Source organism: Gorilla gorilla, chromosome 15 (genome assembly GCF_029281585.2).
Source record: "Gorilla gorilla gorilla isolate KB3781 chromosome 15, NHGRI_mGorGor1-v2.1_pri, whole genome shotgun sequence".
NCBI lineage: Eukaryota > Metazoa > Chordata > Mammalia > Primates > Hominidae > Gorilla > Gorilla gorilla.
In genome coordinates, this window is record NC_073239.2 from 87,121,619 (window position 1) to 87,148,502 (window position 26,884).

Genomic DNA, 26,884 nt, shown 5'->3' on the forward strand with positions numbered 1-26,884 from the left:
TTCTGAACACGAGGACCAGCGTGTATAAAGGCCCTGGAGAACTTTTATAGTTGCCTTTGACATTTAGATTCTTGAGCCATCTGATAGATATTAATTTTTGTGTATAATGTGAGTTGTTTTTTCCATTATTACAGCATCATTTATGGAAGAAATATCCTTTTTCTATTTATCTGCTGTCAACCCTATTATATACCAAGTTTCAATATTTGGATGAGTTTTTCCAAGGCTTCCATTCTATTCTTCTGAAATACTTGTCTACATCTCCACTAATAGCACACTCTCCCTAATTACTAGAGTTGTATAAAGACTCTCTGTATCTGATAGGTATTCCTCCCATCTTGAAGTTTTTTCTCAAGAGTGTCTTGGCTATTTTTGGCACTTTATTCTTCCACAGTATTCTTCCCGTGATATTGATATGGGGGCGCAGGGAAATGCTGGGAAGGGAAGGGCATGGTCCCTGGCTAGGGCTCCACCCCAGGCTTGCGGTCACAGACCCAGGTGAGGACAGACATTTCTGTTTTCATGTCCAAATGTTGCATTTCCCAAGACCACCTGGCCTGCCACACCCCCATCCTGTGCCTATAAAAACCCCAAGACCCTAGTGGGCAGAGACACAAGCAGCTGGACGTTGAGAGGAACACATGGGCATAAGAGCACACCGACAGATGCTGGCAGGAGACTGGCGGAACAACGTGGAGTTTGGCTGGGGCGTCGGAGGAGAGCCCGGCTGCTGAGCACCGAACTCCAGGGGAAAACCACTTTCCCACTCCATCTCCCTTCTGGCTCCCCCATCTGCTGAGAGCTACTTCCACTCAATAAAACCTTGCACTCATTCTTCAAACCCATGTGTAATCTAATTCTTCCTGTACACCAAGGCAGGAAACCCTGGGATACAGAAAGCCCTCTGTCCTTAAGGGACAGATAAGGGAAGGGGTCTAATTGAGCTAACACAAGCCACCTACGGACAGCTAAACTGAAAGAGCATACTGTAACACACGCCCACTAGGGCTTCAGCTGTAAACATTCACCCCTAGACGCTGCCTTGGGTTCAGAGCCCCACAACCTACCCATCTGCATGATCCTGCTAGAGGTTTGAGCATCCAGGCACCTAAGAAGCAAGCCACACCCCCATCGCACACCCTTCTAGGGGCACAAGTGAACTTTCCCGTTTCGATATCAGCAAAATACTTTTTAAAGTTTTCACTGGAATTGCAGTAAATAAATACATCAATTTAACAGAGAACTGACATCTTTATAATATCGTCTTCCAATCCATGAATATGGTGTATCTCTTGTTTTGGTAACTAATTTGTGAAAGAGTTATAATTTCCTTAGTAAAGGTCTTGTGTACCTTTGCTAGCTTTTTCTAGGTACTTACATATTGAGGATCCTGTAAATATTATTTTTAGTTTCTTGTGGCCATAATAAAACAATTATTTTATGTAACTGTATTTTATGTAATAGACATTCTAATTGCTCTTAATTGAGTAATTTATCTGTGGATTATTTTGGATTTTCTACAAAGAAAATCACAACCTTTGTAAATTATGACAGTTTTACTTTTTTTTTCAATCCTTATACATTTATTTCTTTTCTTGCCTACTGTGCTGGCTTGGAACTCCAGAACAATGATTAATGAAAGTGGTAATACATAATCTGTGTCTTGTAATAAATCTTAAAGAGAATGCTTCATTGTTGCACAGATAAGTATGATGTTTGTTGCAGGTTCATTTTAGTTTGCTAATGTTTGTTTTTTATTTAAATTATGAATAGATGTTGGATTTTAGCCAAGTAATTGCATTATTGGATCTGATTATATAGTCTTTCTTCCTTAATCTTTAATATGCTGAATTATATTGATTTTCAAATGTTGAAACAATATTGCATTACTAAAATAAATTCAACTTGGTTGTAATGTACTGTCTTTTTTATACATTGCTATATCTGACTTAATATTTGTGTAGGATTTTTAAATCCATGGTCATTATTGAGGGCAAGCTATAATTTTCTTTCTTGTGCCCTCTTTCTTAGGTTTAAGTGTCATGATTATACCATCTCTTAAAATGAATTGAAGAATGTTCAATGGTACAACATTGGAGTTATTTATTTCTTGACTGTTAGGTAGAATTAGCTTATGAAACCATCAAAGCTTGTTTTCGTTTTAGGAAGATTTTAAACTACTCATTCAAATTTTCAATTGAAAATTTTATTGAGATAATTATAGGTGGTTATAAAAATAATAGAGAGATCTCATACAGCTTTTACCTAGTTTCTCCCAATGGAAGAAAAATATAGTTATTAAACTATAGTACAATAACATAACTGGGTTGTTAACATCAATAAAATTCACTGGGCTTACTCAGATTTCCTCAGTTATATTTGTACCCATTTGTGTGTGAAAGTATGTAGACACTCCTGGTTTTTTTAAATCAATGTTTGCATGGTAAATCTTTTTCAGTTCTTTTACATTCAGCCTATGTAATTAGATTTGAAGTGAATTTTTTATACACAGCATAGTGTTGTGTCATTTTTATTTATCCACTCTCCTTCTCTCTGTCTTTAGATTGGTATATTAAGATCATTTACATTTAAGGTAATTATTGTTAATTCTTAAGTCTTCCATTTCATTATCTATTTCTATTTGTTATAGCTAATTCTTATTTGTATTTGGTTTTTGGTTTTCTGTTACCTCCAGGTGTGTATTTGTTCATTCGCACACTGCTATAAAGAAATACCTGAGACTGGGTAATTTATAAAGAAAAGAAGTTAATCGACTCATTTCTGCAGGCAATACAGGAAGCAAGATGCTGTCATCCGCTTGGCTTCAGGTGAGAGCTCAGGAAACTTACAATCATGGCAGAAGGTGAAGGGGAAGCCATCACTTTTCATATGGCTGGAGAAGGACAAAGAGAGTGAAGGGGGAGGTGCTATACACTTTTAAACAAACAGATCTCATGAGAACGCACTCACCATTACCTGAGAAGATGATGCTAAACCATTCATGAAGGATCTATCCCCATGATTCAATCACCTTTCACCATGCCCCACCTCCAACACTGGGGATTACAATTCAACATGAGATTTGGATGGGGACACAGATACGAATCGTGTCAAGCTGCATCTAAGTTACTGCAAAGGCATGATTTCATTCTTTGTATGGCTCTATAGTATTCCATAGTGTGGATGTACCACATTTTCTTTATCGAATCCACCATTGTTGGGCACCTATGTTGGTTCTATGTCTTTGCTATTGTGAATAGTGCTGCAATGAACATACAGATGCATGTGTCTTTTTGGTAGAACAATTTATTTTTCTTTGGTATACACCAAGTAATGGGATTGCTCAGTTGAATGGAAGTTCTCTTTCTAATTCTTTGAGAAATCTCCAAACTACTTTCCACAGTGTCCTTTGGCCAATCTTTAACAGTAGATCTGCTAGCTGCAAACTCTTGTAGTTCTCCTTCCTTTCAGAATGTCTTTATTTCCTCTTCATTCCTGAAGGACAGTTTCACATGATATAAAATTCATGGTTGATAGCTCTTTTCTTTCAGTACTTGAAAAATGTTTTGCCACTTCCTTCTCACTTCCTTGTTTTCTGATGAGAAATCTACTGTCACGGCTAACCAGTTTTCCCAGCACCATTTATTAAATAGGGAATCCTTTCCCCATTGCTTGTTTTTGTCAGGTTTGTCAAAGATCAGATGGTTGTAGATGTGTGGTGTTATTTCTGAGGCCTCTGTTCTGTTCCATTGGTCTATATATCTGCTTTGGTGCCAGTACTATGCTGTTTTTGTTACTGTAGCCTTGTAGTGTAGTTTGAAGTCAGGTAGCATCATGTCTGCAGCTTTGTTCTTTTTGATTAGGATTGTCTTGACTATACGGGCTCTTTTTTGGTTCCACATGAAATTTAAAGTAGCTTTCTCCAGTGAAGAAAGCCAATGGTAGTTTGATAGGAATAGCATTGAATGTCTAAATTGCTTTGGGAAGTATGGCCATTTTCACAATACTGATTCTTCCTATCCATGAGCATAGAATGTTTTCTTCATTTGTTTGTGTCCTCTCTTGTTTCCTTGAGCAGTGATTTGTAGTTCTCCTCTAAGAGACCTTCAGGTCTCTTGTAAGCTGTGTTCCTAGGTATTTTATTTTCTCTGTAGCCATTGTGAATGGGAATTCACTCATGATTTGGCTCTATGCTTGTCTATTATTGGTGTATTGGAATGCTTGTGATTTTTGCACATTGATTTTGTATCCTGAGACTTTGCTGAAGTTGTTTATCAGCAAAAGCAATGGCAACAAAAGCCAAAATTGACAAATGGGATCTAACTAAAGAGCTTCTGCTCAGCAAAAGAAACTATCATTAGAGAAAACAGGCAACCTACAGAGTGAGAGAAAATTTTTGCAATCTATCTATCTGACAAAGGACTAATATCCAGAATCTACAAGGAACTTAAACAAATTTACAAGGAAAAAACAACCCCATCAAAAATAGGACAAAGGATATGAACAGACACTTCTCTAAAGAAGACATTTATGCGACCAACAAACATGAAAAAATGCTCACCATCACTGGTCATTAGAGAAATGCAAATCAAAACCACAACGAGATACCATCTCACGCCAGTTAGAATGGTGATCATTAAAAAGTCTGGAAACAACAGATGCTGGAAAGGATGCAGAGAAATTGGTACGCTTTTACATTGTTGGTGGGAGTGTAAATTAGTTCAACCATTGTGGAAGACAGTGTGGCGATTCCTCAAGGATCTAGAGCTAGAAATACCATTTGACCCAGCAATCCCATTACTGGGTATATACCCAAAGGATTATAAATCATACTATAAAGTCACATGCACACGTATGTTTATTGCAGCACTCAAAATTCTTTTAAGGAGAAGTTTCCACTTTCCTTATCATTGTATACGCTTCCCTCTTTTAATTACATGTTGAGTCCTTCCCTCATTTAGGCTTGAGAAAAATGTCCTTAAGTGTCCTAAACTTGCATTAAACCCACTTACTCATCAAACCCCACTTATGACTTCCCTTAGAGGACAAGAGACATTTCAGCTCAGTTATATACTGCTATTCTCAATTCCTGCCATTTTTTTCTCTTCCTTTGACCTGCTGGCCTAGGTCTCCAGCTCACTGAAAACAGCCTCCCCTGATGAGCACACCATTGTTATGTAATAGCCTAACCCTTACCCCTCGCCTATCGGGGGTGCCAAGCCTGCAGACTCCCTCTGCTTTCCTCATAACTGCCCTGAGGAGAAGGCTGAAGACTGAGGAATCCTCTTTCTGCCTCCCATTTGACTGCATTTTCTTTGGTCAGAGTCTCCCTTATTCATGGGACCTGCCTGGGTCCAGGACCCCTTGACAGGTGCTCTCTGGCTGCCTGTCCTCTGGGCACTCCTGTCCCAGGTCTATTGTTTTCATGACCCACCAGGATGGCGCTTCACTTCCTCAGAAATTGTGATCCCCAGGAAAGTGCCCCACAGGAGGGGTGGAGTTGAGATGCCAGACCAGCTCTCTTACAGCATGCGTTTCTGGGGCCGAAGACACGTGATTCACATGAAGCTCAAGAAGAACATGATGCCCAGACATTTACCTGTTTTTACTGATAATGACCAAGGGCCATGCAGGAGAACTATCCTTTCGTCCCACGAGACTGTTACTACGATTGCTACCTGGAAGGGGTTCCTGGGTCTGTGGCCACATTGGACACCTGCCGTGGAGGTCTGCGTGGCATGCTGCAGGTGGATGACCTGACTTATGAAATCAAACCCCTGGAGGCTTTTTCCAAATTTGAGCATGTAGTATCTCTGCTTGTGTCAGAAGAAAGACCAGGAGAGGTTAGTAGATGTAAGACTGAAGGGGAAGAGATAGATCAAGAATCTGAAAAGGTAAAACTGGCTGAGCCTCCCAGAGCAGGCCACGTTTATTTGTGGAGGCATCATAGAAAAAACTTGAAACTTCACTACACAGTTACTAATGGATTATTCATGCGGAACCCTAATATGTCACACATAATAGAGAATGTAGTGATTATTAACAGCATCATACATACCATTTTCAAACCAGTTTATTTAAATGTCTATGTATGTGTTTTGTGCATATGGAATGATATGGATATAGTAATGTTGTATAACATGCCTGCCGACCTGGTTGTAGGAGAGTTTGGTTTGTGGAAATACTATGAATGGTTTTCACAAATTCCACATGATACCTCAGTTGTTTTTACATCAAATTGACTTGCAAACAGTGAGTGTGATGCCAGCTTTGACGGAATATGCAACCCCAACTGGGGAGCAATGTTTGTGTATATAATGAGGTATCACCTATTTAGGGGGGCATGTGTTACAGCACATGCACTAGGTCATAACATGGGCTTGAGACATGATTCTATTGGTTGTTATTGTTTTCGACGAACCAACTGTCTCACGGCTCCTCTTCCTGATCTTAATGATATGATGAGCAATTGTTCTTACGAGATAATACAACGCAAGTTTAATCAATGAGATCCTTGTTTGAGTGCTCCAAATGTTCCATACACTAATTTTCCGTATGTAGCTCCTCGTTGTGGAGACAAGATCAAAAATCAGAGGGAAGAATGTGACTGTGGCTCCCTTAAAGATTGTGCCAGTGATAGATGTTGTGAGGCCTCTTGTACCCTTTCTCTTGGCAGTGTTTGCAATGGACTTTGCTGCCATAAGTGTAAATATGCTGCCCCTGGAATGGTTTGCAGAGACTTGGGTGGTATATGTGATCTACCGGAATACTGTGATGGGAAAAAGGAAGAGTGTCCAAATGACGTCTACATCCAGGATGGAACCCCATGTTCAGCAGTATCTGTTTGTATAAGAGGAAACTGCAGTGACCATGATATGCAGTGTCAAGCCCTTTTTGGCTACCAAGTGAAAGACAGTTCCCCAGCGTGCTATCAAAAATTGAATAGGATTGGTAACCGATTTGGAAACTGTGGGGTTATTCTACGGCAAGGGGGAAGTAGACCTTTTCCATGTGAAGAAGATGATGTTTTTTGTGGAATATTGCACTGTAGCGGTGTCAGCCACATTCCCGGTGGAGGTGAACACACTACATTTCGTAATATATTAGTACACAACATAAAAGAAGAAAAATGCTTTGGCTATGAAGCACACCAGGGGACAGACTTGCCAGAAATGGGGCTGGTAGTGGATGGTGCAACCTGTGGCCCAGGGAGCTACTGTCTTAAACGCAATTGTACTTCTTATCAAGACCTGCATTTTGAGTGTGATCTTAAAACATGCAATTACAAAGGAGTATGTAACAACAAAAAACATTGTCACTGTCTGCATGGGTGGCAACCACCAACATGTGAACTGAGAGGAAAAGGGGGTAGTATAGATAGTGGCCCTCCACCTGACAAACAATATCGTATTACAGCCAGCACATTTGCGAATATAAACTGAACACTACTTTTAATATTTACTCGTTGCATCCTTTTTCTAGTTTCACTTCTCTTTGGTGGCTTTTCACAAGCAATAGAATTTATGGAAGAGAAAATAATGAAAACTACTGAACCTAATGAGTACATAGTAATGGGAGCCCACACAATGGAGAAAATCACGTTGACACTTAACTGGGAGTTATAATCAATAGTCACCCTGACAGTTACATCACCTTTTAGCAATTCTGATGTCATCTTGAAGTAAAATCACTTGGCAATTTAAAAAGGGTCTGTGTGTTTAAATTTACTTAACATTTCATGTGTGGTCGTATTCTCAATACTTCTATAGATGATGGCAGAAACTCTTACATTCACTAACAAGGGGACCTGTACTCATTTAAGATTTTGGGCTAATGTTTTCTAGATACCCCTGTGGCAAATCCCGTGTACACTAATATACATTTGTTCACACTCTTAATTTCCTTTTTTTTTTTCTTTTTTTTTTTGAGGCAAGGTCTCACTCTGGTGCATAGGCTGCCAGGCTGGAATGCAGTGGCACAATCTCGGCTCACTACAACCTCTGCATCCCGGATTCAAGCACTTCTCCCACCTAAACTTCCTGAGTATCTGGGAGTACAGGCACGCGTCACCACGCCAAATTAATTTTTTGTATTTTTAGTAGACAGGGTTTCACCATCTTGGCCAGGCTGGTCTCAAACTCCTGGCCTCAAGTGATTCATCCACCTTGGCCTCCCAAAGTTCTGGGCACTTGGTACACGCTGTCTGCTATCATTTTCATTATTCTCATAATTTTTGCATTATGCTAAGCCTAGGGAATCCCATATGTAATGTCTCTGGCTTTTTGTCTTTACTGTTACAGAAAGGATCATTATTCACTGTTAAATCACTTCTCAGTTTCTCTGGATATAAAGGTATGGGATCTTATATTTAAAATCTCCAATAATTGGCTAAGCCCAGCCTATCTATAAATTACAGGATGGAACTGACAGTCTGATAAATGTACAGACACAAAATCTTACCTAAAGGAAAACTGGAAGAATCACTTCAGAAATAGTGCACTAAGGTTGGGCCATGGTGACTCACGCCAATAATCCCAGCGATTTGGGGGCCTGAGGTGGGAGGATTCCTTGAGGCCAGGAGTTTGAGACCAACCTGGGCAACATTGTGAGACCATGTCTCTATAAAATATTAAAAAATAAGAAAATTTTCCAGGCATGGTGGCACATACCTGTAGTCCTAGCTATTCCAGAGTCTGAGGAGGGAGTACCCGTTTGAGACCAACCTAGGCAACATAGTGAGAATCTATCAACACAAAATATAAAGAAATTAGCTAGGCATGGTGGTGCGTGCCTGTAGTCCTAGCTATTCAGGAGGCTGAGGCAGGAAGCTCAATTGAGGCCAGGAGTTCAAGACCAATCTGAGCAGGATAGCAAGACCCAGTCTCTAAAAAAATTTAAAAATCAGCCTGGTGTAATATAGTGTGTCCCTATAGACCCAGCTACTTGGGAGGCTGAGGCAGGAGGATCACTTGAGACCAGGAGCTGGAGGTTACAGTAAGTCATGACTGTACCACTGCACACCAGCCTGGGTGACAGAGTGACAGTGTGTGTGTGCGTGTGTGTGTGTGTGTGTGTGTGTGTTTGTGTGTGTGTGTGTGTGTGTGTGTGTTTTAAAAACTTTTCTCTTGTTTTTAGGGCTTGTCATATGCAACAAGAGGTGATGTTCCAGGTCAAATAGTAAGAGGGAGCTGGAGATGTGGAAGAAAAGAAGCAAGGGGGACTTTAAGAAGATAGGGATCAGGGTTTGCCGCGAGGCCTCTGGGGTGGGTTCGCCAGGAGGGCAGGTTCGCGCCGCACCTCGGAGGGAGGCTGAGCGGGCCGGGCCGGGCGGCGGGTACACGGCGGTACGGTCCTGCGCTCGGGAACGCGGAATGTTGCCCTGGTCGCCGCCGCGGTGGGGCGCGGGCCCGGAGGAGGCGCCCGAGGGACCAGGCCTTGCGGCGGGCAAGGACCAGGAGGCGAGCCCTGGAGCTCCGGAGCGGACGCCCCCAGGGAGCTGGGGACACCCCCATGGGACAGCCCTTCCTGGACCCGGAGAGAGCAGCTGCTGCTGCCCCACCACCCACCAGGCCCGGCCACTGCGCAGCCCCCCGGAGCCCCAGATCCTCCTTCCTCCCAGGTGGCCTGGGAGGTGGCCCCCTCGAGGATGACTCCACTAGCGCCCTGGGACCCCAAGTACGAAGCCAAAGCAGGACCTCGGCTGGTGTGGGGGGCCAACTGTAGCCCAGGAGCCTCGTTCTCAGGCCGGACGGTGTGTCACCCCTCGTTCTGGCCGCTGTACGAGGCAGCCTCGGGCAGGGGTCTCAGGCCCGTGGCCCCTGCCACAGGGCATTGGAATGGACAGCAGGCGCCCCCGGATGCAGGGTTCCCGGTGATGTGCTGTGAAGACGTCTTCCTCTCGGACCCTCTGCTGCCCCGGGGGCAGCGTGTCCCCCTGTACCTGTCCAAGGCCCCCCAGCAGATGATGGGCTCCCTGAAACTGCTGCCGCCACCCCCCATCATGTCTGCCAAGGTTCTCCCCCGCCTGTCACTCTCCCTGGGCCCCTCCACTGCCTGGCTCAGCGGGCCGGAGCTGATCGCTCTCACTGGCCTGCTGCAGGTGAGCCAGGGGGAGCCTAGGCCCAGCTCCTCCGCTGCTGGCCCCCCAGACCCTACCTCTGACCCACCCAGCCCCTGTGGTAGCCCCAGCAGTTCTCAGAGTGCTGACCTCTCTCTCCCACAGACCCCAGACACCCATTGTCCATAGCCTTCTCGGGGCAGAGTGGGCTGCTGGTTGTGTTGACAATAAAACAGTGTTGGTTTGCAAACACAAACAAACAAACAAAAAGAAGATAGGGATCAGGATAGAAGGGAGGTGAGAATCAGAGGCATAAACTGAGGTAGACAGAAGGGAGGAGGCCTTTGGGAAAGGAAGACCATGGAAGTTGTTGAAAACAGGACTCAAGACTAGAGATTGTTCAAAATATTTCTTTTCTTGGTTTCTTCATACCAATTAAAGTAAGTTATTCATGGAGTGTCAGCTATTCTGCTACCCTGTTCTTCTAAGGTGACACAAAAATGCACAAGTTTGACATGCCCCAAGTAACCAAAGGCAGTGCATTTCAAATTTATACCTGATGAAATCACGCCACTTAAGAATTTAACAGATCGATCAACATTGCACCAGACCATATGTCTACACAGATCTGGCCAGGTGTTTGGGTTGAATAGGAGTTTCCGTAGTAGAAGAAATTTGAGATAATAGAAGAGTCTTGTCCCACCTTAGGAAAGTTGCCTAAACTCTCTGCACATCTAAGGAACTCTGAAAGACGGAAGGAAAATGCTGACTTCAATCTGACAAAAAGGTACCTAGAAAAAAGTCAAAGCATGCAACCACCATGCTCTGAAAGAAAGTCAGGTGATGGGATGATCTGTGCGGCAAACCACCGTGACAGTGTTTACCTATGTAACGAACCTGCATGTCCTATCCTGCACATGTACCGCTGATCTTAAAATAAAAGTTGGAAATCAAGAATAAAAATTTAAATGAAGGAAAAAAAAAAAAGAAAAGAATCAGAGACCAAGAGCAGGGCTTACCTTTCCACCCAAGGAAATTAGGGTGCTTTGATAATGCTGTCTTTGACACAAAACTGGGCAGTGTTGGCGTTTTGTCCAAAACTATTCCAAGTAACAACACAAAATTATTAAATATATATATAGTTTTTTTTAAGTGACTCAGACAGAGGTTAAAGGCTTTATTCAATTGAACTACATGAGGGAGTACCTGAAGACCAGGTGATATCACAAGTGAAGCAGGGTCAAGGTTTTTACAAGATGGGAATGTTTCGAGTAGCTGTCCTTGTCCTTTGAATTTTAGCATCAGTGTTCACCTTAACCAAAACTCATAGATGGAGACTATTCGTATTTCCTTGTCCCTTCTTTGGAGTCTAATAACCAACAGAACAATAATTCTGACAACTTGTCTTTACAAACCTTGTGGGTTTTTGGATAGCCATGGGCTGTGAGAGGTATATAGTTTTTTTTTGTTTTTTTTTGAAAGGGTTTCGGGGAGGGCACTGGGCATGGTTGCTCATGCCCGTAATCCTAGCACTTTGGGAGGCCAAGGTGGGAGGAATGCTTGAGCCCAGGACTTTGAGACTAGCTTGGGCAACATAGCAAGACCCCATCTTTATAACATTAATTTTGTTTTAACTTTAAAAAAATAAAGAGAAGAAGGAAAAAGAAAAAGGACAAAAGTGGGAGTCAGGGAGGACCCAGAGCACTTGCTGTAATGTTTGTTTTAAATCTTTTGCACCTTCATCCCAGGAGGTCAACACTGCTGCACATATCCATTCACAGTTACCATTGCGTTGGGTGGTTCCAAGTGGCTCCCAAGTGAATCCCCTAGTTTCTCCATATAATCCTCCATGCCTCTACTGGGGCTCAGCAGCCTTACCTCCCCCTGCTATCCAGGGTCAATTACTCCTGCCAAAATGACTTTTCTTTTTACCTGCTAGTCCTTGAACAGAAGATGTCCCAGATGCCCTGAGGGCAGCTTGCACGTCTATGGAACTTATACTGGGTCACCTGGCAAAGATGCATTCTCTTTGTGGACCAAGACCTGCCTAGAGAACAGATAGTTGCAGAGACGGAAGCAGATCAGTGGATCATCAAGTGTGATGATAAGTGAGGCCGCCCAGCTTCTCTTCCTTGGTTCTGGGCCCCATATATTCTTTCTATTGCATATAAAACACCATGTAGGAATCTCTGACTTAATATACACAATGCATTGTGAAGGCTGGCACTCAATTCTATTCTTTCAGAATATTGTTTCTGAGCTGGCACTCTGGCTCTGCCTTCTGCAGGCCATTCTAAGCACTTTAGGAGAAGAGATGCTACTAAATATTTGATATATGATACAAACAATATAATTCATTGCTACGTACCATTCCTGCACCTCATACACTAAAGAGTGAATGAATCCTCTATTCATATGCCAAGTTGCATGAGGTTCCTTTCCATCCTTAAAGATCTTACAATCCACATGCCCCCAGTAGTGGTGCTGGCTTAAGCTCTATAGACAATATCATAACTAGAATATGTATATTTTCTTGTGTGAACTAATCACTGGCCCTCCCAGGATAAAAGGGGCACAAAGTAGTCAATGTCTCACTAATTCGCTGTTTGGTTTCCTTGAAGAATTGTACCTTCCCAGAAACTCAGCCTTGATCTGTCTCACTGGCAAGTTGGACATTCATGGCAGAAGTGTCTTGATTAACTCCCTTGGCAAGTGGGAGTCCATGCCATTGAGCCCAATGTACCTGTATCTCTGCCACCATTGCCACGTGTTTGTGTGCCCCCTGGAGAACTCATATACACAGATATCCCCTCAAGAGTGTGAAGACCCAAAATAGTGGTCAAAGCAGAAAGTTTTTATACTTTTAGAAAAAGAACAATAAATCTGTGAAGAAATGACAAGACAAAAGTATAGACAGCCAAAAGCCTGTGGGTAGTAACCAACTCAGCATTCCACTGGAGGCTATATGATCAAACAGCAAACTGTTTATCATGAATGCAGGATGTGGGCAGACTCACAGCTGCCAGAAGATATGCTGGGTGCAATCACTCCCTGGCGCCATGCTCCTTGAGGTTATCTACTGGAACATCTGGAGACTACTGTTCAGAGAATGCAGTCATGCAGGCCTGCACCGAGTCAAGCAGCCTACTGACAACCACCTCCTTCTCCCTATCTTCTTTTCTCAATAAATATGAAGGGAGCTAGAAACTCAAAGCCCTTGTTCACTAGAAGCAAGGAGCACCCTGACCCCTTCAACCAAAAATACTCTTTTGTCTTTGTCTTTATTCCCGCGTTTGTCCCCCTTTGTTCAGTCCAACAGGGATTGGGGCCGTGACACAAAAGGATCTAAGCTAGGGACAGTGAATTCCAGGGAAGTCACTAGGAGATCTATTGGTGGGGAGTGTCAAGGAGGAGTTATAAAGCTAGTGGGAGATAAGAGTTACTTTAGTTTATTTGTACCGGTCAACTGAAGCAACAATTTCCAATCCTGGAGATAGGGTTATTTCCTCGTCCTGGCACAGGGAAGGCATCTTTCTCCATGGAAGTTTTATGGCTTGCTATATGCAGGAAAAGGCAGGTCAGATAGTCACTTCTGGAACTACAGTTTCCAAAGTACTTTGAGCTTGAAGTAATCAATACACTAATTTGACATATTTTAGAGCTGCAGGCATACTTTTAACTCCTTTATTTTCCCTGTCTGAAACTTCCCTAACAGTTTCAAATTAAAAGCTGAATTAGTATTTGTGGAGAGAAGAGTTGTATAAGTAGCTGAGTGGCAGCGGATCTGCAAAGGGAGAGAAGAACACAAATTAGAAGGAGAATTAATAAGCAGAAAAGAACAAATCTAAACACATTTACCCATATTGCATTCAACCAGTCTCCTATCCCTGGCAATGGGTCAGTCCAATTGAATGGTTTAGCCTCATTTATATGATGAAGAGTGTTTATCTTGTGTTGCAAAAAGTTCAGATTAGATTCTATTTGTCCCTAGTGGTTTACATGTAAGCAGCATTCCTCACCAATGATTGCATAAGCTCCTCCTTCTTGGGCTGTCATTGTATCCAGGACATGGTGATTCTGAAGTACAACAGAGGCTAAACTGTTAACTTCTGATTGGGCTCCCTCTCCCTCTCCCTCTCCCTCTCCCTCCTCTCCCTCCTCTCCCTCCTCTCCCTCCTCTCCCTCCTCTCCCTCTCCCTCTCCCTCTCCCTCTTCTCCCTCCTCTCCCTCCTCTCCCTCCTCTCCCTCTCCCTCTCCCTCTCCCTCTCCCTCTCCCTCCTCTCCCTCCTCTCCCTCTCCCTCTCCCTCTCCCTCTCCCTCTCCCTCCTCTCCCTCCTCTCCCTCCTCTCCCTCCTCTCCCTCTCCCTCTCCCTCTCCCTCTCCCTCTCCCTCTCCCTCTCCCTCTCCCCACGGTCTCCCTCTGCCGCTCTTTCCACGGTCTCCCTCTGATGCCGAGCAGAAGCTTGACGGTACTGCTGCCATCTCAGCTCACTGCAACCTCCCTGCCTGATTCTCCTGCCTCAGCCGGCCGAGTGCCTGCGATTGCAGGCGCGCGCCGCCACGCCTGACTGGTTTTCCTATTTTTTTGGTGGAGACGGGGTTTCGCTGTGTTGGCCGGGCTGGTCTCCAGCTCCTAACCGCGAGTGATCGGCCAGCCTCGGCCTCCCGAGGTGCTGGGATTGCAGACGGAGTCTCGTTCACTCAGTGCTCAATGGTGCCCAGGCTGGAGTGCAGTGGCGTGATCTCGGCTTGCTACAACCTCCACCTCCCAGCCGCCTGCCTTGGCCTCCCAAAGTGCCGAGATTGCAGCCTCTGCCCGGCCGCCACCCCGTCTGGGAAGTGAGGAACGTCTCCGCCTGGCCGCCCATCGTCTGGGATGTGAGGAGCCCCTCTGCCTGGCTGCCCAATCTGGAAAGTGAGGAGCGTCTCTGCCCGGCCGCCATCCCATCTAGGAAGTGAGGAGTGTCTCTGCCCGGCCGCCCCGTCTGAGAAGTGAGGAGCCCCTCCGCCCGGCAGCCGCCCCGTCCGAGAAGTGAGGAGCCCCTCCGCCCAGCAGCCACCCCGTATGGGAAGTGAGGAGCGTCTCCGCCCGGCAGCCACCTCGTCCTGGAGGGAGGTGGGGGGTCAGCCCCCCGCCCGGCCAGCCGCCCCGCCCGGGAGGGAGGTGGGTGGGTCAGCCCCCCGCCCGGCCAGCCGCCCCGTCCGGGAGGTGAGGGGCGCCTCTGCCCGGCCGCCCCTACTGGGAAGTGAGGAGCCCCTCTGCCCGGCCACCACCCCGTCTGGGAGGTGTACCCAACAGCTCATTGAGAACGGGCCATGATGACAATGGCGGTTTTGTGGAATAGAAAGGGGGGAAAGGTGGGGAAAAGATTGAGAAATCGGATGGTTGCCGTGTCTGTGTAGAAAGAGGTAGACATGGGAGACTTTTCATTTTGTTCTGTACTAAGAAAAAATTCTTCTGCCTTGGGATCCTGTTGATCTGTGACCCTACCCCCAACCCTGTGCTCTCTGAAACATGTGCTGTATCCACTCAGGGTTGAATGGATTAAGGGCGGTGCAAGATGTGCTTTGTTAAACAGATGCTTGAAGGCAGCATGCTAGTTAAGAGCCATCACCACTCCCTAATCTCAAGTACCCAGGGACACAAACACTGCGGAAGGCCGCAGGGTCCTCTGCCTAGGAAAACCAGAGAACTTTGTTCACTTGTTTATCTGCTGACCTTCCCTCCACTATTGTCCTGTAACCCTACCAAATCCCCCTCTGCGAGAAACACCCAAGAATGATCAATAAAAAATAAAAAAAACAAAAAAAACAAAAAAAACAAAACAAAAAAAACTTCTGATTGGAATCTTCTCAGTGCTTGCATAGTAATACTGACTCCTGTTCTATTACTATGGAAACGTTGAGAATTGCCCTTTCCCTCTGAAAAGTTCCAAAGCTTGGGAAAATGGATCTCAGCATGGAAAGGAACTTAGAATTGTGACATATAAGGGGATTTTCTATAACATCTCATTTAGCACACTTGTATGGCACTACTTCATGAACAAAGGACCCCAAGTTTATAATTAGGCTGGCATTGAAGGAGGAGTACCTGGTGACAAAGGCGTTAGGTATCTGAGTCCCCATCATTCTGACCATGTAAGTGGGAACCCTTCATAGACCTTGTCACCACACAAGATAAAAAGACCAGTGTGGTTCACAAATAATGTCAAAGTGAAATTTGTGACCCAACAGATTGGGGTTTGTTGTGCCTTGTCTTCTGTCATATTGGCATCTGTGTATCCGTATGTGTCCCTGTCAGTCCATAGGAGCAGAACAGATTGCACAATATCAGATACAGGAGATCTTTAGTTTGGTTTTGGCAGCTATAGGGCTTGATTTTATCACCTGGCCAAGTTATTCCACATTTTTTGAATACTCACCATGCTATCACCATGTAATCTTTGGTGCCTATCAGTCTAATGAGAGGAGCAAGTGAGCAAATCCAAGTTGCACAGGGCTGACTTCTGGGCCATCCATAACATGTGGTGATGTGGCAAGTGTTTGTACCGTAACAGTCAGTGTCAGGATCATTTATGACCTTTGTGAGAAGCTTATGTGTGCCATCTGTGGCATCAAGTCACAGGGTTTGATTGTACTACTGCCTTGGGAAGTTACCTATGAAAGGTCTTGCACCATCTCTACTTTCAGTACAAAGGGAAAAATCCCTTTCTAATGTCTTTACCTAAACAAACGACAGTCCTCGACCTTCTATACAGGTGTCCAACTCACCAGAAAGAGAAGAAGTGTGATGTTGTTTTCTTTTCGTGGAAGCCATACCTTGTCATGCATCTGGCTCCAGATTTGACCCACCAGGCACTTGCATCAGCAGGAACGAAAATAAGTTCAGATAATTTTGCACAATCTAGATTCTGATATACCCAGCAATCAGATGGCTTAGTTCACGTGGCCAGGGTTTGGAAGACTGGAGCAAAGGGATGTCAGTTCTGTGCCCAAACTGTTAAGAAAACAGTAAGGGTTAATAACAATAAGACACAGTTTGAAAGAAAGTCTATAGTGGAGGATCAGAGGGAGAATTGAATAGACTGAGACAGTCTCCAGTCAGCTTTTTCAATAGGTGCTCAAAGAACAAAGAAGACTTTGTGAAGAAAAGAAAAGGGTTTTGGGTTTTTTTGTTTGTTTGTTTGTGGTTTTTTGAGGGAAGGTCGAGAGACCCAGTTCCTGTTATACTAACAATGCACACCCTGTCTTGGGCCCCAACACCACAGAGAAGTCCCATGAGGACTGGGGAAACTACCATGCTCATTTACACATCTCTCATTGGTCCAGAGTTGCTTTCAGATGCATTAACTCCTTCCTGTTTCCAGCCTGCTCCATGAATGCGCTGAGCACACCCCCTCCCCCGTAAAGTAGAAAGCCATTAGTGTGTAGATCTCCTGTACTACAGAAAACCTCAAGGTTCGATCTAAGAGGATACAGGCGGGTACCACCAGCGTCTTCTGTACCAGACTTTCCAGTCCCAAATACTTTTAATTTTACTCTAACTTCCCTAGGATTGTATTTTCCAAATAAACCATTTAGATTTATTCCTTGCCTCAGCATATGTTTTCTAAGGAACCTGGGTACAGTAGATGCTGAAAGCCCACCCTCCATCTTCTTGTCCCACTTGAGTTCACTTGCAGCCACAGTAGACAATCTCCATGCTCTGAGAGTTTACCACTTCAAGTGCTTATATCTCAGATATTCTTTTCCTTACAGCTTTCTCCTGAACCATGGAATATTAATCAAAGGTGTGTTTCACATGACTTCTCAGAAAGCCTACAGGGATGACTCAAGTAGTACACAGAGAAAACTTGTTCATTAGTCTGCCCTGTTTTGTGCTTCCCCAGAAAACTAACTCCACCTAAATCTTTGTCTCTGGGTCTGCTTTTTGGGCAATCCAAATTAAAACAGGAGGTAAGACTCTATGCTTCTTATAAAAAGGTTAATTCTACCCACCAATCCTGTTATAATTGACTGATATAGCTCTAATTAACTCAACAAATATAAAATAACTATACATCTTTTCTTAAAATAAGAATATTGCAAAATGCACTGCTTCCTGTAAAAATTTACAAGTAAAATAAGGTGACTCTAACAAATTAACTTTAACATACAATACAGGATACCAATTTGCCAGAAAAACACTGATAAAGGATTTATTGTATGAAGTATATCAGGACAACAGGCTACCCATTTGGAAAAGTATACAATTAGATACCTATCTCATTCCTTATAGCAAAATAAATTCCACAATTAAGCATAAAAGCTGAAACCAACATAATCCCAGAAAAAATGGATTATTTCAATGTAATCTCAAGCAGAAATACAAAACTCAGCAAATATAACAGAGCAATAGGCTGATAAATATTACTATAATCAACTTCAATGGTTTCTTTTATATATACTTTAAGTTCTGGGGGTACATGTGCAGAATGTGCAGTTTTCTTACATTGGTATACACACGCCATAGTAGTTTGCTGCATCCATCAACCTGTCACCTACATTAGGTATTTCTCGCAATGCAATCCTTCCCCTAGCCCTCCATCACCCAACAGACCCAGTATGTGATGTTCCCCTCCCGGTGTCCAGGTGTTCTCAGTGTTCAACTCCCACTTGTGAGTGAGAACACACAGTATTTTGTTTTCTGTTCCTGTGTTAGTTTCCAGCTTCATCCATGCAAAGGACATGTCCCTGCAAAGGACATGTACTCATCGTTTTTTATGGCTGCATAGTATTCCATGGTGTATATGTGCCACATTTTCTTTATGCACTCTATCATTGATGGACATTTGGGTTGGTTCCAAGTCTTTGCTTTTGTGAATAGTGCCACAAAAAACATACGTATGCATGTGCCTTTATACTAGAATGATTTATAATCCTTTGGGTGTATACCCTGTAAAGGGATTGCTGGGTCAAATAGTGTTTCTAGCTCTAGATCCTTGAGGAATCACCACACTGTCTTCCACAATGGTTGAACTAATTTACACTCCCACCAACAGTGTAAAAGCATTCCTATTTCTCCACATCCTCTCCAGCATCTGTTGTTTCCTGACTTTTTAATGATCACCATTCTAACTGGCATGAGATGGTATCTCATTGTGGTTTTGATTGCCATTTCTCTAATGACCACTGATGATGACAATTTTTTCATAAGTTTGTTGGCTGCATAAATGTCTTCTTTTGAGAACTGTCTGTTCGTATACTTTGCCCACTTTTTGATTTTTTTGTGTGTAAATTTGTTTAAGTTATTTGTAGATTCTGGATATTAGCCCTTTGTCAGATGGATAGATTGCAAAAATTTTCACTCCTTCTGTAGGTTGCCTGTTCACTCTGATGACAGTTTCTTTTGCTGTACAGAAGCTCTTTAGTTTAATTAGATCCCATTTGCCAATTTTGGCTTTTGTTGCCATTGCTTTTGGTGTTTTAGACATGAAGTGTTTGCCCTTGCCTATGTCCTGAATGATATGGCCTAGGTTTTTTTCTAGGATTTTTATGGTTTTAGGTCTTACATTTAAGTCGTTAATCCATCTTGAGTTGATTTTCGTGTAAGGTGTAAGGAAGGGGTCTAGTTTCAGTTTTCTGCAGATGGCTAGCCAGTTTTCCCAACACCATTTATTAAATGAGGAATCGTTTCCCCATTGCTTGTTTTTGTCAGATTTGTCGAAGATCAGATGGTTGTAGATGTGTGGTGCTATTTCTGAGGCCTCTCTTCTGTTCCATTGGTCTATATACCTGTTTTTGTACCAGTACCATGCTGTTTTGGTTACTGTAGCCTTAGTATACTTTGAAGTGAGGTAGCATGATGCCTCCAGCTTTGTTCTTTTTGCTCAGGATTGTCTATGCGGGCTCTTTTTTGGTTCCATACGAAGTTTAAAGTAGTTTTCTCCACTTCTGTGAAGAAAGTCAATGGTAGCTTGATGGGGATGGCATTGAATCTATAAATTACTTTGGGCAGTATGGCCATCTTCATGATATTTATTCTTCCTATCCATAAGCATGGAATGTTTTTCTATTTGTTTGTGTCCTCTCTTCTTTCCTTGAGGAGTGATTTGTAGTTCTCCTTGAGGAGGTCCTTCACATCCCTTGTAAGTTGTATTGCTAGGTATTTTATTATCTTAGTAGCAATTGTGAATGGCAGTTCACTCATGACTTGGCTCTCTGCTTGTCTGTTATTGGTGTATAGGAATGCTTGTGATTTTTGCACATTGATTTTGTATCCTGAGACTTTGCTGAAGTTGCTTATCAGCTTAAGGAGATTTTGGGCTGAGATGATGGGGTTTCTTAATATACAGTCATGTCATCTGCAGACAGAGAAAATTTGACTTCCTCTCTTCCTATTTGAATACCCCTTATTTTTTTCTCTTGCCTGATTGCCTTGGCCAGAACTTCCTATACTATGTTGAATAGGAGTGGTGAGAGAGGGCATCCTTGTCTTGTGCCGGTTTCCAAAGAGAATGCTTCCAGCTTTTGCCCATTCAGTATGATATTGGCTATGGGTTTGCCATAAATACCTCTTATTAATTTGAGATACATTCCATCGATACCTAGTTTATTGAGAGTTTTTAGCATGAAGGGTGTTGAATTTTGTCGAAGGCCTTTTCTGCATCTATTGAGATAATCATGTGATTTTTGTCATTGGTTCTGTTTATGTGATGGATTATGTTTATTGATTTGCATATGTTGAACCAGGCTTGCATCCCAGGTATGAAGCCAACTTGATCATGGTGGATAAGCTTTTTGATGTGCTGCTGGATTCGATTTGCCAGTATTTTATTGAGGATTTTTGCATCGATGTTCATCAGGGATATTGGCCTGAAATTTTCCTTTTTTGTTGTGTCTCTGCCAGGTTTTGGTATCAGGATGATGCTGGCCTCACAAAATGACTTAGGGAGGAATCCCTCTTTTTCTATTGCTTGGAATAGTTTCCAGAAGGAATCGTGCCTGCTCCTTCTTCTACCTCTGGTAGAATTAGGCTGTGAATCCATCTGGGCCTGGACTTTTTTTGGTTGGTAGGCTATTAATTACTGCCTCAATTACAGAACTTGTTATTGCTCTATTCAAGGATTCAACTTCTTCCTCATTTAGACTTGGGAGGGTGTATATGGCCAGGAATTTATCCATTTCTTCTAGATTTTCTAGTTTATTTGCATAGAGATGTTTATAGTGTTCTCTGATAGCAGTTTGTATTTCTGTGGGAATAAACCATTTCAAAAAAGAATCAATAAACTGGAGCAATTATCTTTTTTCTCCATACGGATGTATACACTTACAACATGTGGAGCTTTCTCTGATTTAACCAGATTGTATTCTTGATTCACTCCTCCCTCCTTGTATGGCTCCAGTAGCTGTCCTCTGCTTCTTTTTGCTAGCACATTGTTGGACCCTCTCCATCTCTATTCCTAGAAGGCATCAAACCATAAAGGATGACCACAAAGTAACGGGGCACACAAGTGGAACACTTACCATTTCATAAGGAATGCTTCTACGAAGATATAACATTTAACCTCTATTGAGAGAAAATAGGAGTTTTCCAGGGCAAGGGAGTAGGGGCAGGGTGGTAAACAGCATTTTGGGAATGGGGATTTCATGTACAAATATGCAGAGAATGACACAGCCAAATACATTGTAAACATAAAACAGGTAGAAGACACAAAGTTGGCAAGTGTAATAAAAAATGATATCCAAAAAGTTTTTTGACTCTATTTACAGAGTGCCATTCAGAAGTTAACTGATCAATAAAAAGGGTATCTGATTCACTCTGTTTTCAAGAGACAGGCTTTCCAAAAACACTGAGAATAGACTGAAGAGAAGATACAGTGGAGGACAAAAGACCAGCAAATTGCGCCAGGTTCAAACAGCAGCATTTTAAATAAACACATTTTAAATATTCAAAGTTTAATTTTGAGCAAGAGCTCCAGTAGTTAAAAGAGAGGATCAGAATGACATCATCAAGGTATCAAAATATTATTTTTGCTTTTCATAATTAATTCATGTATTTAATACTCCATTCAAATTCATTGCTTCATTTAAGTATTTACTGTGTAGTAAGCACTGTGCACTGTTCAGGCTATTGAGGACACAATGGTGAGCAAAACAGATAAAACTACCCCACCCTCATGGAGATTATATTTTGGTATGCAAAGCAAATGCTCCAAAAGGATATCCAAACTGCCAAATTAAAACAAAGAGCTAGGAAACACACAGGGAGCAAGTCAAGAGCTTTTATCAGACAAACAACAATTTTTTATACTTTAAAAAATTCAGTTATTTCTCTCTTTTGGTAACCAAATAAACTCAAAGATTTGGGTGGGACAAATATTATTATGACCCCTACCCCCTTTTAGATTTTGAAGCAAAACATCAGAATATGTAAGTAATTTTCCCACATTGATAAATGTCAGTAGAGAGGTAAGCTTCACCCCTGGACACTCTGATGCAGAAACATCTCATGCCTTTCCCATAAGTCATCTCTAAGCACGAGAAACAACAAGGACTAAAGGGAGGGAAGGATGTAGCTTCAGTTGCTGCTTAAAACAATGAACAATAGATAGAAACATGTTAAGAATAACCTGCACTTAATGACAATGTTTGTGGTACTGACGTAAGGGAAGATCTTTGCAGCTTTCTGGAAATGGTCAAAAATGTGCTCAGTTTCAGGGATGTACTAACATTTCTGCTGCAAAGAGACTAAAGTGTAATAATGCATGGAATATTAAATTAGAGACATTTTCTTAACCTGATGAATGAGCCTTAGTTTCTTTGGGACCAGAACATTGTCGTAGATACATAAGAAGCCCAACAGTAAACAGGAAAATCACAACAGACAAGAAGGAATCACAATCAATGGCAAAAAAAAAAAAAACTCTTTTCTTTGCAGATGCTGGGCCACTGTCAACACTGCCCCCATAGTCTCTGTGCTGGCAGTAGGGCGGGGACCACCCCTAGCCACAGTGGCAGTGATGTTTGTTATTGCAGATCTCCTTCATATTGCAGGTCTCAGGAAGGCAGATATGTGACAAGACAGACAGACTGACACTTCTTGTGGATGCAGATGTTTCCTGGGCCACACACAGTACCATCTTTCACTTCACCAATGTCAGATATGTTCATCCTTAAATGATAGTCAATACCCCAGCAGGTGACACCATTGATATGAGTGTGCTGCAAAGTAAAATGATCTTGGAGAAGAGGAATGTCTCTCACATTCTCACATTGAACTCTCCCACAAAAGACATCAGAGATATGACATTTTAGGTATGTTGTGCCATTTATACCACAGTGACCAAAACGGTTTCCCTGAGTGTTGATTTCTTTATAGCAATTCTGAGATGCACTTTTTGCATCTTTACTAAAAATCTCCCTGCAATGCTGGTCATGGTTATTACACCTCTTTTGATAGCAGTAGGCACTGTCACTACAGGGGATCCCGTCCTGCACATATCTATCTTCTGGACACTGAAGGGATGTTCCATTGCACCATTCTGGAAGGTCACATTCATTGACCTCTTGTCTACAGAGTTCCCCTGATGGCATAAACTTGCAGTCTTTACAACAAAGCCCAAAAGCACAGGGAGCCCCAGGCCTTAGAGTGCAGTTCAACGGACAACAGGCGTCTTGTTCACACTGCTGTACGGATCCACAGTCACACTGCTCTTCTCTTTCAACCACACCATTCCCACAGCGCTTTAGCATAAAGATTTCCCCCAATCTTGGAGGATTATGCAGACATGATCCCTGGTTTAAGGTGGTCTTCATAAAATCAGCATAACTGCAGTTGGTGAACTTCTCTGCTGGCACTCTAAAAGTATTCATGATGCAACCTCTTTCCCCACAAAAGCAGAATTCTTCATCATGCTGCATACCCAACGTATGGCCTAACTCATGGGCCACAGTGTTGGCAAAAAGAGACCAGGTATCTCCTTGAAAATTATCAATTCCACAATCAATAGGTGGATGACATATTCCTGCAATGTAGGCTAGGCCAAGTATACTTATAAGTGAATTTTTTATGAACATATGTGCAGCACCATGTTGTAGCTGGGAACGACTGATTTGTTTCCGTTGAGAGAAATCATTTAGGATCTGTTCTATGCTTGTCATTGGGAAAACATTTCCTTGATTCCAAATTTCAATTCCAATCAAAATTATGTAAGTACCTAACTGCTGATACATGGAATCCACTATGTTGACAACAAGAAATACATCCTTTTGCACCTTTGAGATGTTGCTTTGAGAGTAAATGAAGAAATCATGGTTCACCACAACAACGAGCTCCAGAAACCATGCATGAGTCCACCAGTCACCAGCAAATTTTGGTTCCAGAGCTGAGTTCTCAGCCTCTTCAAATTCCAACTGTTGGCGTGCTACTTCCTTCTCTGTTAACCTACATCTCATAGCTGGGAATTGTGTCTCATTACTGTTTACTTTGTAAACCAGGTGTTCAAATGTGGCAGAGTGCCTGATGGGTTCAATTTCATGAGTGAGGCCGTTTATTTTTAATACTCCTCAAAAGCCCCCACAACAAGCACTGAACACAACCAGAGACTCAGGGGCCCCCTCCACGTAACCATGATAGTAACAGTCATCTGGGATGAAGAGCTGATCCTCCAGGAGGGCACGCTCATCTGTGTAGGTGAACACTGGGAGGTGTCTAGAAACCAAGAGCTTCTTAACCCTCATATGAACAATGTGTTTCTGTCCCCCAAACTGCAGACTATAGGAGAGCCATCCAGGAGCCTTTGCACTTCTGCCCCTGCTGATCACCTTCAAGGGGATCACCACTTCTGGGGAAGTGAAATGCTGGGAGGGCCCAGCCTGACAGTAGCCAGAAATAGACAAAACACCCCAAGCCAGAGCAGCAGAAGAGTGACCCTGATGTACACTCGGGTCCCATCCACTGCCATTATGAAGCTGTCGTTATGGAGCCATCTGTCCAGAGCAGAAGAGGACAAGGTGTGAGGCACTGCTGGTCTGGCTCCTCCCTCTAAGCTGCTCAGGATGCAGGGCTGACCCTGTGGATCTGTGTCCTGGCAGAGCAATGTTGGAAGTAAAAATAAAAAGATGGGTTGGAAAGGTGATAAGTAAGGAAATCAGGAGAGAAAAAGAATGGAGTGGTGAAAAACTGGTTGATGAATCAAGAAAATGCTTTGGATTTGCTTTTAGTAAATGAGGGTGGCGATTTAGGGGGTATAGAGGAGACAACATTGGCCACATGGTGATAACAGTTGAAGTTGGAAGATGGGTACTTAAATAGTTATCTCAATCTTTACAGGCAGTATGAAAATGTCCATAATAAATAGTAAAAGCAAAAGTAAAGAAACTTAAGAGTAGGGTGGCTCTATATCTCAATTTGTCCACGATAGTATTAGTTTATGCCTGTTGCCCTTGTAATAACTATTGATAGTGTCTTGTTTGACTGTCAAAACTGGAGACATAAAAAATAATCACAGTTCTGTGTCAAGTTGCATCAGTCTTATGATTTACTTTAGTTTCTTTATCTCAAAGTTATTTACTATTCCACATTGTATTCATCTTTACTTACAACTTTATTAGGCTGCAAGATTCTTGACGGCATGGTTTATGATTTTCATTTATTTTAGTATCCTCTATAATATCTTGTATAGTTCTGCTTACAATGAAAAATGAAAATGAGAGGAAGGGTGGTGAAGTGTTTTGCATTATAAATTAATGCTACTAAAATGTATTCATACTGTATTATAATTTTTAGAAAAGAAAGAAAATTCATGAAACACTGACATCCTTTAAGGGTATGGAGAACATAATGTTTTTCTCCCCAGTTACTGACAGGAGAGTCCCAAAGACAAAAGGAAAAGCTTTCAGAAGAGAAAATGAGAATCTGTGCAGTTTAAAGGTCTTCGGAAAAGGAACTCTTGTCTTATTAGGGCAAAATCACTGGAGAGTCTGGTATTTTAGGATTGCCAGGGAAGAGTCCCAATGTTTGCTCAAATATATTTACCAACAGTTTTTGAAAGTGGGGAATTTCTGCACCTGTCATACAATCTGGCTGGCAATGCTCATCCATTTCTTTTTCTATTTATTAAACAAGTCTTTATGTGTTTGGAGCATACATAGTGCAGGACATTGTGCTAGATATTAGAGAAAGAAAATCAAAATACAGAGCATTAAATAAATTATCAATTTAGTGCAGAAACTTGTGGCAGGAGCAAGAATAAGTTTTAGGAGGCCTATAATATTGTATTCAATATTTTATATATTTTGTGCCTTTTTTTTTTGCTGAGGAGAGTGTCCATATATTTCATCATAGTCTCAAATGACTGTCAAAAGTGAGGCTAATAAGCACTGAGCATGTGTAGAAACAAACAAACAGGTAATTGTAATATGATCAAAACCAGATTAATCTGAAGATAACAAAGTTTATGCTTCAGGGATCCTCATTGTACAGACCTCCATAAAGACCCTGAAAGGGGCTCCGCAATGGACTTTAAGAAACTCCTCAAATTATGAGTGATCAAAATTAGTCACTATACAAGAAAAATCAGAAATATTATAACTGAAAAACTCTGAAATATTATAATTCATACATAAAAGACTTAATAAAGGCTTTCTAAAATTTGACAATAGTAAATTTAATTATCTCATTACCAATAACAAGCTATGAAGCTGAATTTTCTTTTCTAAACCATTAATAATACAAAATAAATTTTTATTAAACATACCAGGGAAAGGCAAATGCCTTTCAGTTCTTGCCACAGAAATTACAACAACATAATTCTCTTAAGGGAGACAATTAAATAAGAAGCAATT

The 26,884-nt window shown here is 42.4% G+C and overlaps 1 long non-coding RNA gene and 3 pseudogenes across 1 annotated transcript; 2 read left to right on the forward strand and 2 right to left on the reverse strand.

Annotated features, from left to right (window-relative positions):
* Window positions 1-2,699: 2,699 nt before the first annotated feature.
* On the forward strand, window positions 2,700-7,706 carry LOC101123956 (disintegrin and metalloproteinase domain-containing protein 21-like; annotated as a pseudogene).
* Window positions 7,707-9,371: 1,665 nt separating this feature from the next.
* LOC101151887 (histone deacetylase complex subunit SAP25-like) lies at window positions 9,372-10,246 on the forward strand (annotated as a pseudogene).
* A 3,244-nt stretch (window positions 10,247-13,490) lies between these two features.
* LOC129526795 (uncharacterized) lies at window positions 13,491-14,194 on the reverse strand. Its single transcript, XR_008671548.2, has 2 exons — window positions 14,077-14,194; window positions 13,491-13,841 (listed from the first exon to the last, which is right to left on the reverse strand). It is a non-coding gene; the product is annotated as an uncharacterized lncRNA (long non-coding RNA).
* An 8,534-nt stretch (window positions 14,195-22,728) lies between these two features.
* LOC109023188 (disintegrin and metalloproteinase domain-containing protein 21-like) lies at window positions 22,729-25,122 on the reverse strand (annotated as a pseudogene).
* Window positions 25,123-26,884: the final 1,762 nt, after the last annotated feature.